Source organism: Aphelocoma coerulescens, chromosome 3, assembly GCF_041296385.1.
Source record: "Aphelocoma coerulescens isolate FSJ_1873_10779 chromosome 3, UR_Acoe_1.0, whole genome shotgun sequence".
Taxonomy (NCBI): Eukaryota; Metazoa; Chordata; class Aves; order Passeriformes; family Corvidae; genus Aphelocoma; species Aphelocoma coerulescens.
The window spans coordinates 105,975,377-105,988,241 of record NC_091016.1 but is presented as its reverse complement, the minus strand read 5'-3'; the positions used below and the strand labels follow the sequence as shown (position 1 = coordinate 105,988,241).

Below are 12,865 nucleotides of genomic sequence, written 5' to 3'. Positions count from 1 at the left end.
AAACAAATTGATCAACTTAAAATACTTAGGTTCCTAGAAAATATTTCCTCCTCAGTTACCCACTATTGAGCCTTCTCCAGATCTTCCTTTTCTTTGGAGGGAATACTAACACCTCCAAGTCTTTCAGCAGCATCTTCTGAGAAGACTGGCTTTAGACTTCCATACCATTCACATCTGTTGGTGCAGTTCAACAGGCAATAATTTTTGACAGCATTTCATAAGACTGACATAAATGACTTCTCCAGGCTTAAAAGACTTGTGAGTTTTCTTTTTGGTTTGTTTTTTTCTTTTTCAGAAGTGGAAGGTGGTCTTATAGGTTATGGTACCTTTGGATTGAGGCAATACTTGCTTTGATGTTGCCCCAGCCCCTATTTCAGATCTGTCAATGCTACTCTTATCTGAATTCTCACCCCAGATCCTTGTCCTCATCCAAATGGCCATCCCATTCTCCTTTCAATGGTATATCTGCTAAAAACAATGTCTTCATGCACTCAACTAATTCAGTTTACAATAATCTTTATCCTCCTTCTTAATTTTGTATCTCTTTAATTTATATGCTACAGAAACCACAGCTCCTTTGCTGAGTATTTCACTTATTACACTTGAGCATACTGCATGAAAATAATCCTGTTATAAACTACTAAATGGATGTCATCTCTAATTCTAGAAAGACTTATGCAAGTGTTCTATTTCATATGATGTAAGCAGTACTGTTTACACCAGTGGGAAGAGTTGCTGCGCAAGAAGATAATCCCATTGGAAGCTCTTAGTAATTACAAACCAAAAGTAAGAAACAAGACTTTGACCATCTGGGATCTAAGAGTCCTTGCAGTGCTTGATGTTCTCATTGCCTCAGCTCAACTTTCCTTCCATTTAATAGTGAACACAGCTTGGACCTCAGAACTTTTCCTTAAGGACACCAGTTCAAAAGCGTGCACTTTTCTTCTAGCCTGTTATAAAGACTTAGTATCAACTACTGTCTCATTTTTAGCTGATTTAACTCAGTGGAGATACTCTGAGTGGCAGTTATCCATGGAAGGCAAACTTCAGATCTCTGTTCTATTCACCTGCTGAAAACTGATTCCCCATTATTCTTAACAAAATATGTGTGCTAGCGGCTATGAGTGCCTCCACATTTGTATTTACTGTATTGGATGGAAGGCTTTTTATATAGACACATTTTTTTTCCATTTTAAGACAGCATGAAAGCTATCCTGGAGATCCACATGCATTTCTCTGCAACATAAATCCAAATTCTTTTCAATCAACTACTGTGCTTGAGTAGTTATGGAGTCCAGAAAAGCCTCATGGCAGTGATAAACTAAAAGCACACTATTTTAGTGACATACTTTTGATTTCATAGAATTAAATCAGGAGATAATTCATCCTACAAGAAACAAGAGAAGAGAACAATTTCTAAGCGAGCAAAGAGTACTATATTTATTCTGTTTGTTTTGTGACTGATGTACGTCAAGAGAAATTTTTCAGTGGTGCTCTACACATAAACTTGGCTTAAAAGAACAGTGGGTATTTATACTGAGTAATCCAGCATAAAGTATCACCTACGCCTAATCCCAAAAAGCCTTTCTTTAAAGAATATTTTCCATTGAATCTTAATAACTAAAATTATTTTTATGTGAGCCTTCCCAGATGAAAGCAGCAACTTACACAACCACACTCCAACAGCAGCTGCACCAGAAAATATCAATAGATAAAAATATGTTGAGTGACATAAGAATCAAACAGGAATGGACAGGGATGTAAAGTGAATTCATAAGGTTGTAAGAAAATGTGAGAGAAACAGCGCTACAGAGACCAAGGTCAATGCAGAAGGAGGGGCAGAAAGTGCAGGAGCAGAGATTCCCCTGACGCCCGTGGTACAAATCAGATGAGGCAGCTGTGCCCCTGCAGCCCATGGAGGATCCCATATCTGTGCAGGTGGATGTAACCCTGAACGAAACTTCAGCCCATGGAGAGCCCTCCCTAAGCAATCTGCTCCTGAGGGACCTGTACCTGTGGAATGGACCCACACCAGAGCAGTTCTGGAAGAGCTGCAGCCTTGTGAGAAGAACTCATGCTTGAGCAGTTCTTGTAGAACTGTCCTGTGGGAAGGACCCCACACTGGAGCAGGGGAACACTGTGAGGAGGAAGGAGAGGTAGAAATGAAGTGTTTAGGCCTGGCCACAACCCCTCTTCCCCATTCCTCTAGTGGTGCTTGGGGAGGGAACTAGATGGAAGAATTGAGAGCAAAGTCGAGCCAAGGAGGAAGTGAGAAAAGGTGAGAGGGTGTTTTTAATTTTGCATTTGTTTCCCACTATCCCACTCTATCTAAAAAAAAAAAAAAAAAAAAAAAAAAAAAAAAAAAAAAAGGCAATAAATTAAATTAAATAAATCTTTACCCAGCTGAGTTTATTTGGCCTGTGATGGTAACTGGTAAGTGTTCATCCTGTCTTCATCTTAACACATGAACTTTTTCATCTTAATTTCTCTCATTATTGTGTTGAGCAGTGTGAGAGTGGCTGGGTGGGGATCCTGTTGCCAGGCAAGGCTGATTTGCCACAATGGCACATGTCTCTCAGTCAGGAACTGTTTAATGGCCCCATTTTAGGCACAGGCATTGCACTTATACTTTAGAAATTCCCAAAAGGAGACAATAATAAAATCAAATATTTTGAAGAGGTATTGAGCAGATAATGGGGGAAAAAAAAATCTCTGAGGACTCAGAAAGACTTACAAAACCATCAAAAACTGAGAAGCACTTCATATATACTTTTATTACTAAAGATGCAGAAGATTGATGCTGTGTTTTGCACAATACAACCTGTTCTGACCAAATTTGTCATGTATGCTAACCATCTTCTATGGTGCTTCCTAGATCTCCCTGACTTGAATTCATCCCCCAAGAGATGATCTTGATTTTGTCAAGACTGATATATGCATTTCTCCAGAAGATACTGGAGTGATTGTTCCTCTAGTAAAATCCCAGTCACCCCTTTTAGCATCATGAAACTGAGTCCTCTTTGCAGCTCTTGCCTAAGAGTTACTGAAGGATTTGACCCATGATTAGCTGGATCACTGATATATTTATAATTTTAACAGCAAGAAAAGATGTATTATCTCTATAATTTCTATGGAGAAATTAGGGATTATATTTGACCAGTGAGTTAATACATCAATACATTCAAAATGTTTGTAAAATCAAATAAAAGGAAGATTTGTACACAGAAAGACAGGAAACACTATCAGTTCAGAGGCATGTTCAGATCAGCACTGAAGAATTTGTGCTTCACAAGTCTGAAGGCTAAGGGATGGTTAAACTGGAGCCACATTGTTCTAACTTTTCCAAATTGGAATCCAGTCAATTGCTTTGATTAACTGATGACCTCTGCGGTTTGTTGCTGGCAGTATTTTCAAAAATAGATGTACTGGGAAAGAAACTGAATTGTGTCTTTCCATTAAGCAGATAACTGTAGAAGAATCCCTCATCCATGTTAAAAAAAGATCCACAAGGAAGCAGTTCTGGGATCTACAGCTTCCAACTCATTTCATCCCAGACAGTCTTTCTGGGATTCAGTCAAAGGGTTTCCTCCAAACCTGTTCTTATTTTTTGTAAGAGTTTCTGGAACTCACAGTGTTTCAGAGTAAACATGTTTAGTTCAATGAACCAAGATTTTTTAACATAGTTAATTTGTCAGAAATTTTTTTAACAACTCCATGCTCCCTATCTTGCACATAGTGCTCAGTATGAAAAGGACAAATACACAGATGTGAAGCTTTTCCATGTGAGGGCTTGCTTTTTGCCTGTAAACAAGTACAGTGCAAGATATAATAGAACTACCAATTACCAAAATAACATTTTTGCTTTTTAAAAGTAGAGAAGTCATCAGGGACTCTCACTAACAAATGCCTTTACTAACTATACAACATGAATTACAGAAGCATTTAGTTATAACTACTCTAACTCTTGTACCGTTAAATTCTTTACTAAAGGCACCAGACAGAAAAAATGTACTCTTTTATAAATAATAGCTACTTTTTTACAGTTCTTAATGCCATGAATGAAAACAAACTAACTAACTTTTTTTTTTTCCTTAGAATTCGTGCTAAAAAAAAACAGGTAGAGGGACAATGCCATTAACCAAGCAGGTATTCCATCCATAAAGACAGCTCAGGATTAGGGCGGCTTAAATCCAGTAGATCATTTTAGATGAGTGCATAAGCCTCCAGATGGGGATGAAACCCTGTGAGAGAAATCCACTTCACCGTTAACTGCAGTTAGATCCTTCTGCAATTTCATGAGTCACAACCATAAGAGCTGACCAGCAATGATGCTTGAAATTTAGGCCCATTTTCAGTCTTGTATCATTCCTGATATATTTTGGGTAGAATTTCCCACTGGAAGAAACTTTTTTGCCATGCCAATAGCAAAGTTGCCATAAAAAGAAAAGGAGGATATTCCCAAGTCATTTGGTACCTTGTGTAATTTTTGATGGAACATTTAGCACTGTGAAAGTGTGTCATGAATCACTTCAACCCCAGGCATGGATTTCTGGTTCTTTAAAATCACTTCTGCATCAGACAGCATTAAAATAGAAGTAGATAATTAATCTTTAGAAACCCTAGAATCAATCAAGATAAAGCACTGCAGTGTTTAGAGGCAGATATATATAAAGCAGTAAGTACACTTTAAGTTGTCTTTGTGTTTCACTTAGATAACAAACTGGAACCATGATGATAAGATTTACTTGCTGAAATCCATTTGTAGGGCAAGATCCACAGGTTGGATATTGCTTTTCTTGAGGGAAATCTGGACAGTGGGATGCATCAGTCTTTGTATGCCCATCTTCTTTGTGCATGCTACATTAACGCTCAGACATTTATCCTTGCTGCTCCACAGCTCTCTGGTGCTTCATCACTTTTTCAGAATGTCAGTTTGTAACATTGTGCCTGTAGGATTGTTGGCTTCCCCTCCCCAAGCTGAGAAGTGCTAATGTCTCTGTCTAGGCAATAAATAGCACTAACATCGCTCCCAATATCTGCGTTTAAGGAAATCATTGACTCCTTCTGAGCTAACTACTTACTAGTTCATGCAAACATAACATTCATATAACAATACCTTGACAATCATGCTTAGTAAAGTCACACGTAAGGAAATGATGTGTGCAGTTCATCAGATCCTCTTTGGGAATAAACACAGCAGTGAAAAAACTCTTTTGGAAGTGGCAAGAGTCTTAGAGTAAGCATTTGCTGGCTTTCAGTCTGAGCTACACTCTGATCCTTAGGTTTCTATGATCCATAACGAATTAAGCTTAGAATATATTTTTCATGAGCAAGGAAAGCCTGAACAATGTCAATCTCTTAGTGACCATATGAGCTAACTTCTTAGAGATCACTACAGTAGTCTCAGGAGTACTAACATAATCCTTTAGGACCATTTTCAGAGTTTAGCATCAGTTTGCCTAAATTAAGGTTAATTTATAAGTAGTCCTTCTCTGCTATGTTCTATGCCCTAATGTCCTTCAGAATTTTGTTTGATAACTGTTCCCCCTGCTTTAAATTCTAAATACCAGAAATTTTGAAATTACTATTTTAACATGAACTTTTTAATGAAAAACTTCAAATTTCTGTGGGTCAATGCACCCTTAAAACTGAAATATGAAACAAAAGTAGAAAAACACATCATTTGCCTGCATGAATAATTCTTATAAAATATAAGTTAATGTATACCAAATTTGCTATTTTAGCCAGTGTGTTAAAAAAGGAAAAAAAATCAAAACTTTAAGAATGCCTTTCTAGAAGCTTCCGGATAGCGTTGCAATGGTCATAGAGCAAGCAGTGAGCAGGACAAAGAGCAGTCCATGTGACAAACACTGCAGAGACATTATTCTTGCTTTAGCTACATCCCTGGGCCAGTGACTGCAGCTCTGGCCCCCACTCATGGCCTAAGCATGGAAGCAGATAAAATAAATTTATGCAAATAATCCCTTTGTCCTTAGATCTACATAACAGCAAAAAACAAACCCATTGTCCCCCGTTAAGATGTTTCCATTAATTGCTATATTGTGTGACATGAAAATATGGCTCTCTGAAGTCTGTTTCAAATCCATGCAATTATAATTTTGAAAATGTAATGCATTAATTTACAACACAGTCTGTTAATATTCTCTTTTTCAGAGTGAGGCTTGGAACAGAATGACTATTCAAATGAGAACAGCTTTTGCCAAACACAGTAAACTCAAGTTGGTCTCAGTAAAATTATTTCTGAAGAGAAAAATACTAGAAATCTATAAATACTCATATCTATATATTTCATATGTAAGTATATCACATATAAACTTGCAGACACAGACTACAGATTTGCAAAATAAACAGTATTTATAATTTGGAAAAAAATTACAAAAAAAGAGTTTTTTAATGAGTGGACGAATTAAATAGAGTTTGGTATTTGGTTTAAAAATACCTACCTTCCTCAAGAAAATAATAGTTTTGAAATGTATTCAGCATTACATTTAATATGACACATTCTTTTAATAAAGTTGGGATCTGATTATAAAAAAAATTTTCTGAATTTTCAGAGGCTCAGTTTATCAATAATTTCTAAATCCTTGCTGAGGAACACATGTATCAATTAAATTATAAGACTTATGACAATTTATCTCTGATTTTACTTCAAAATGAAAACACACTGCTGGTTTTATGGCAAGAAACATGCACCATACACCCCTTCAATGAACAGAACAATGTCAATGCCAGACAAATTGGCCAACAGACTGAAAGCCAGCAGAAAAACATAACTTTAAATGAAATTAACAGATGACCTGCTCTTTATGCCAGTCAAGTACTGGGTGGTTCTTAGCATAATAAAATAGTAGTAGTAGTGGTCATAGTAGTAGTAATAATAGTAGTAATAGTAGCAATAATAATATTAATGTTAATAAAAGCTGTTCTAACTTGAATTCGTTTTTCTACCCTCCAAAGCTCCAGCAAAGGCATTTTAATCACATCTCATTGCCCTCAAAACCCCCTTCTTTGCTGCACACTTGAATTGTATCAGTCAAAGTCTTATGTTGAAAAAAAATTGGGAAGAGAGAGGTGTGATTACAGGAAGGAGAAAATCTATACAGGGAGGCGGTAGCAGGTAAACTAGTTCAGGCCACAGTGTATATCATACATTTTGCAGCAGTATTTTTCTTAAAGATGAGGAAGACCATATCTCAGGAATTATGCAATTTTCTGGAAGAAATTTAATACAGCATAATGCCAAAACAATAAATGGTTTGAAAATTTCTCAAAGTTACACTATCATTGATACCTTTTTTCAACTGTGTGAAGAGGCCTGTATTTAAGCAGCAGCATAAATATTAGCTTATTATTAATAGCAGTTAATGTTTTAAACACAAATTATTCTTTTAAGCTATATTACATCCCAGTAAAGTGCTTAAAAGTGAAATCTCATGAAATGAAAAAACCAAAAAACCAGCATGTCCTGTTACAACACCAGTGACAAAAAGAATGGAAATTCAATTAGATGTTCTATGTAGGAGTCTCCAGTGATAAATCAGACGTTGTTTATTAGTCCACAGTAAATAATATCATCTGGTTAGGGGAAAAAAAAAAGAAAAGGCTATATGACAAAACAACAGAAGGCAATTCTAGCTCTGTATTTGGAAACAGCCCCCGGGAAATCCCTGTGCAGGCATGCTGAGTGGAATTCAGTCAAAAAGGGAATCGTTTCCAGAAAAAATGCTCACAGGAGCACCATTTCTGGAATCAGTTTCCATCTTACTTGCAAAGACTGTGGAAATCACTCAACCTGAGGTCTCTATGGCAATGATTTTCTCATGGTGGTCAAAATTCTTGCCCCCCATGTTTTGGCTCTTGCTGGAATGTCTATTTTTTCTATGCTGCTGGTGCTCTGAGGTTTTGAAAATATTTTGTGCTTATGACATAGTGAAAGTGATGTCTTTCAAACTGTGATCTCCAAGAGCTGATGACCAGGTCAAGGTTGTACTTTCTCCAGTGTTCCCTTCAGTCTCACTCTCAGCAAGACTGGGAGATGTCTCACTGTGTGCTGTGGCTGCCTCCTGGCCCACATGGTCAATGTTACATTTTTTTTTCTCCTACAATATATGGAATCCATTTTTTGTCTCAAGACCATTCCTGATTGAAATAGCCCATTAAATCCTCTTATCCTTCAGATTAAGGTGACCAAGTCCCAGCTGTTGATTGGTAAGGACATACAAAGACATAAGGAAGGGAACACAAAAGAGCAGCTAAAATAGAAGATTGAAGGAATTACTGTCTTATGAAGAGAGACCAGAGAATTCTGAAGAGTGTACAACTGAGATTTAAAAAATCCTGAAGAGTGAGTATGAATATATAGCTAGATCACAACCCTTAAATTATACAACTAGAGAGCACTCATTGAAGCTGGGAGCATACTAGCTTAAATGAGGTTTAAAATGAGGTTTCACTCACTGTGCATTGAATTTCCAGAATTCACTGGCACAGGAGGTTGTGAAGGTAGATAGTATCTGCAGATTCAAAAAGATCAGAAATTTAATGACTACTAGGTCTCTAAACAGACAGAAATATAAACCTTCCAATACTTCCAATATAAAGATTGTGGATGCTAGGGAAATTATGAAACAAATTGTCTAAAAATATCATTCAGGTTTGCCTGCTTGTTTCATCTCATTTTGACTTTTTTAAAACAGAATATTGCGTGTCATTAATAATTCTGAGCCAGTATGGCATTTCTGTTGTCCTCACATCATTGTTCAGCCTTTGATAGTTCCTGTATCATTCTCCGGGCTAGACTATGCTAGGCACCATTAAAAAAATTTGTCAGGTAAGATGCAGAAATTCCATAAGCAAAATTCCCTGGTTATGTATAATTTAGTAGTACAGAGATAGTTAAATGAAACAGTATTCAGAACTTGAAGAAAAAATAACATTCCATATTTAATTCACTTTGCAGTCATTAACTAAAACTTTTACTTTCCTAATTCATGATGCAGTTCATGTAGAAGATAACATTAATTTAGAAAGAATTTGTCATGTAAATATGGATTTCTCTTCAGTTATCTAATCCATTTGCTGGTTTAGATCCATATGCTTTCCTAATGTACTGTAAGCTTTCTCTTCCAAAATTAGGTATATTGTTCAGATATAAAGAATGAAATACAACTATATCAAGATTCACTTTCAATGTGATAGACTTGGAAAGTTTATCAGCAGATTAATAGAAGAAAAGTGACATTGATTATCCATATCGATGCTTGATAAAATCTTATTTTCCCTTGTTATTTTTAAAGATTGAAATACTTACATTGAATTTGATTTTGATAAAGATATTCTTAGTTTATTAAACAAAGGAGCTTGGAGCAATCACATAATCACATAATAAGAGATTATGACACAATATTATAACAGTATAATTAATAAACTTATAGTGCTCTGGCCTGATTAATACTGTAACTCCACTACAATAATTCCCCAAGGTCTTTGATGTTGTCATGTATCTGTGTTGTCTCTAGTAATCATCCACTCCATTTATACCAGAAATTTGAAGTAATCCTGCAATTTTATATAATCCTCATAATAAATTCCCATCCCATTTTAATTTTCATGGGAAAACAGGCTCCAGTATCATGATGAATAGATTCCCACTTTACCAGAAATCTCTTCACACACATTGTCACTCTTCCTTTGGTGCCTGCACAGTCTTCCTCTTCAAGTGTCCCGACACTCACAGAGATTCTAAAAAAAACCCAAATCTCATTTGCTGATATTTTTCCATATTGACTTTAAAGCTTATAGGTTAAGTATGAAAAATGAAAATAAACTTTTAAGTCTCCTTTAAACTCTGAAGATATCACATGGTATTTTGAACAATATTAAAAATCTTTTAAGTTATCTTTATTAGGTCCCGATATCTCTCAAATTTGATACACAGGGAAGTGTAACATTTTCATTCAGTCTCTTGTTATACTGACACACTAGATTTGCTTTAATTTATTACTTTTTTGTACATAACAGCATGCATATGGCTGGTATTTCCCCTGTAGAAAAAAAATATCCCACCAAGAGGGTTTTACTTTTCAGTGTTGTTAGATTGTTTCAAAAGACCAAGAAAGAAGAGTCAAACGGGCTGTGAGACTAAAGGACCAGGAGAAACGCAATTAGACAGGAGGCAGTCTGGTGAGCACCCCTGGAGACACTATTTGTCCAGGCTGGAATAAAGGACCCATTCAAGTAAGTCATCAAGTGTATAACACATCTGTGGTATAAATAAACAAAAAGTTATGAAAGTAGCACTGAGATGATAGCAGTCAGAGTACAGAGCATGTGCATAGAGAATGAGAGAGATGTAAGCAGGGGCAACATCAATGCAGGCCCCAAGGGAGAACATAAAATGTTTGTGATGGCATGTCATAAGCCAGGAAGCTGGATGGAAGACAGCTGTAAAAGCAGGAGAGAAAGAAGTTGCTGGCATGGTACAGTGATGTGCAGGAAAGGATAAAGCTCGTTGAAGGCAAAGAGTGCCGAGCTGAAAAACAACATGTACAAGTGGTAGCACAGGGGAGAGAAAAGGAAGATGTTACCAGCTGCAGGGCAAGAGGCAAGGGACACAGCAGCTCCTGCACTTCCCTCAGCGGCAGTGTGCTTCCTGCAGAGGTGAGGTCTCCATGCAGGATAGGGTACACCAAGGACAGGGAAAGGGGACAGAGGCACACAGAGCTTAAATGAGATCAGAAGCTTTAATCAACCTTGATTAAGTTTGGACTGAGAAAGAGGCAACTTGTGGCTAAAGAGGTTGAAATACTAGAAGAGAAAATCACAAAGGCAGTAATCAAAGTTCAGGGGAAAACTAAAATCTTGTCTTAAAATGTTGCTATGGTACTGTTACTGCTTCTGGAAATCATAGTCTCTCTGTGTCTGAGAGTGGAATGATACATCATGCCCAGAATAATCAAGCAAAACACTTTGGGGTGCAATAGAACTGCAGGATCAGTAAATTCTGGAAGAACATAATAAAAACATAATGCCACTGGTGTCTTCCTCATGTGAGTTACAGTATGAGGCATGAGGAAAAGAGACGTCCAGCTATGGCATCTGGGACACATGTGATGGTTTCATAGCATCAAACAGAAAATGTGTGCCACTGACTATGTAATTGTATCATTTAAGCAGTTAACATGGGGTTTTCTTAGGGAAATAAAAGCTTTTATTTGTCAAGGGTGATGCTGGGATGAAAGAAAAAATCAAGCTAGCAGCAGGAATACCACTTTTATGCTATAGGTGTTACCAGTCACATAATAGGTAGCTAACAGGTACATGTCTGTCTACCCTCTCACACTTCCTACAGCTGAATTGATTTTTTTAGCCTTCATCACTATTTTTTTTACTCCTAACAAGCCAGGGAAAAGTGAGAAAGTTTAAATAAGAATTCTTGAATCTAGATTTCCAGTTTTACAGCAAAGAGTCTGGGTCTGCTAGCCATTTCTTTCCTCCTTATTGTCAGTCTGTAACTGAAATGGACATAAGAAGCTTAGCTTAACCAGAGTTTAGTGATTACAGCACTAACTGAATTTCAATGCTACTTTACTTTGACCCCATCCTTCTCACCCCAGCAAAGAAACAGTATGTTCTCCCAAGGTATATAGAAGATACTTATAAATACATATTTTCCACATATAAATATACATGCACTTTGATTATTTTTCAGATAGGTTTTCATACCAGACTGTGTCTTCACAATACTTCCCCCTCCCTCTCTGACAGGCAGCTTTGCAAGTTTTGCAACAAGGAAGTTGTTCAATGAAGAAATACTCCTTAGGGCCTAATTCTGATTTCCCATTCAGCTACATAAATGAGGAGCATCTGTGCTGAAACCAAAGTAAAACTACTGTCAGCTGTCATCAGTTGTGCACCTACAAAGTTAAAGAGCTCTACTCGGCTGAAATGGGTTATTTTTTCAGTTATATTATCTAAGAAATGAAGAGCAATTAACAGTGAGGAGCATAACTATTAGATTTCATGACATAATGTAAAACTAATATTTTAATAAGTTTACTTTTCAGCAGGTTTCTTGTTTCAGTACTTAGTAAGCAAATAGTCATTTGCAATAATCCACCCAAGCCAAAAATCAGAGGAACAAGAAAGGTGTGAGATGCAACCTACCTCTCACAATACTGCCTGATGCTGCCGCTCCCCTTGCCATATGCCTACAAAATGTTAAGGCTCTGTTCATTTCCATTGAGGAGAAGTTGAGACTTAGCTCAGACCAAAGGAGACCAAAGCTACAGCAAACTCAGGAGGATTATGCTGGTGTCACTGTCTCCTGTCCGTATTATGTTGATCAGGGAAGGATCAGCTGCACTCTGAGACACGATCAGCTGTGTCTGATGGCCAGCACTGCTGATATCACCCAAATTGCTCCAGCAATTAACATGACCCTTACAAAGGGGTTCTTTAATGTTCTCAGAACATCAATGAGGTAACAAGCCCTATTTTATTTGAAGGACTCATTAGAATACAAGCAATTTTTAATGTCTCCCTAAATTAAATGATACTATAAATTAATTTATATACTTTTCCCATCCGTTCATGTTCAGTGTCTCAAAGACTATTTTTTTAGCTATTAAACTAATTTCATTATACACACTGAAAAAAGTGTGATCAAATCAATCACCAACACAGAATTAATAAGGAACATTAAGAAGATATCCATAAATAATGCTGTGCACATAGAAAGCACTGACATTAGAGTATCTCTTATCAAACAAAAAAAAAATCAAATAAAGATCATGAATAACACAAAATCTGATTCTCAAATTCTTATCTAATGATATTGAAAGAC

The 12,865-nt window shown here is 36.7% G+C and overlaps 1 long non-coding RNA gene across 1 annotated transcript; it reads right to left on the bottom strand.

Moving 5' to 3' along the window:
• Positions 1–6,427: 6,427 nt before the first annotated feature.
• Positions 6,428–11,845, bottom strand: LOC138107389 (uncharacterized). The gene is made up of 4 exons (XR_011149474.1): positions 11,746–11,845; positions 9,678–9,762; positions 8,479–8,534; positions 6,428–7,596 (listed from the first exon to the last, which is right to left on the bottom strand). It is a non-coding gene; the product is annotated as an uncharacterized lncRNA (long non-coding RNA).
• Between the last annotated feature and the right edge of the window lie 1,020 nt (positions 11,846–12,865).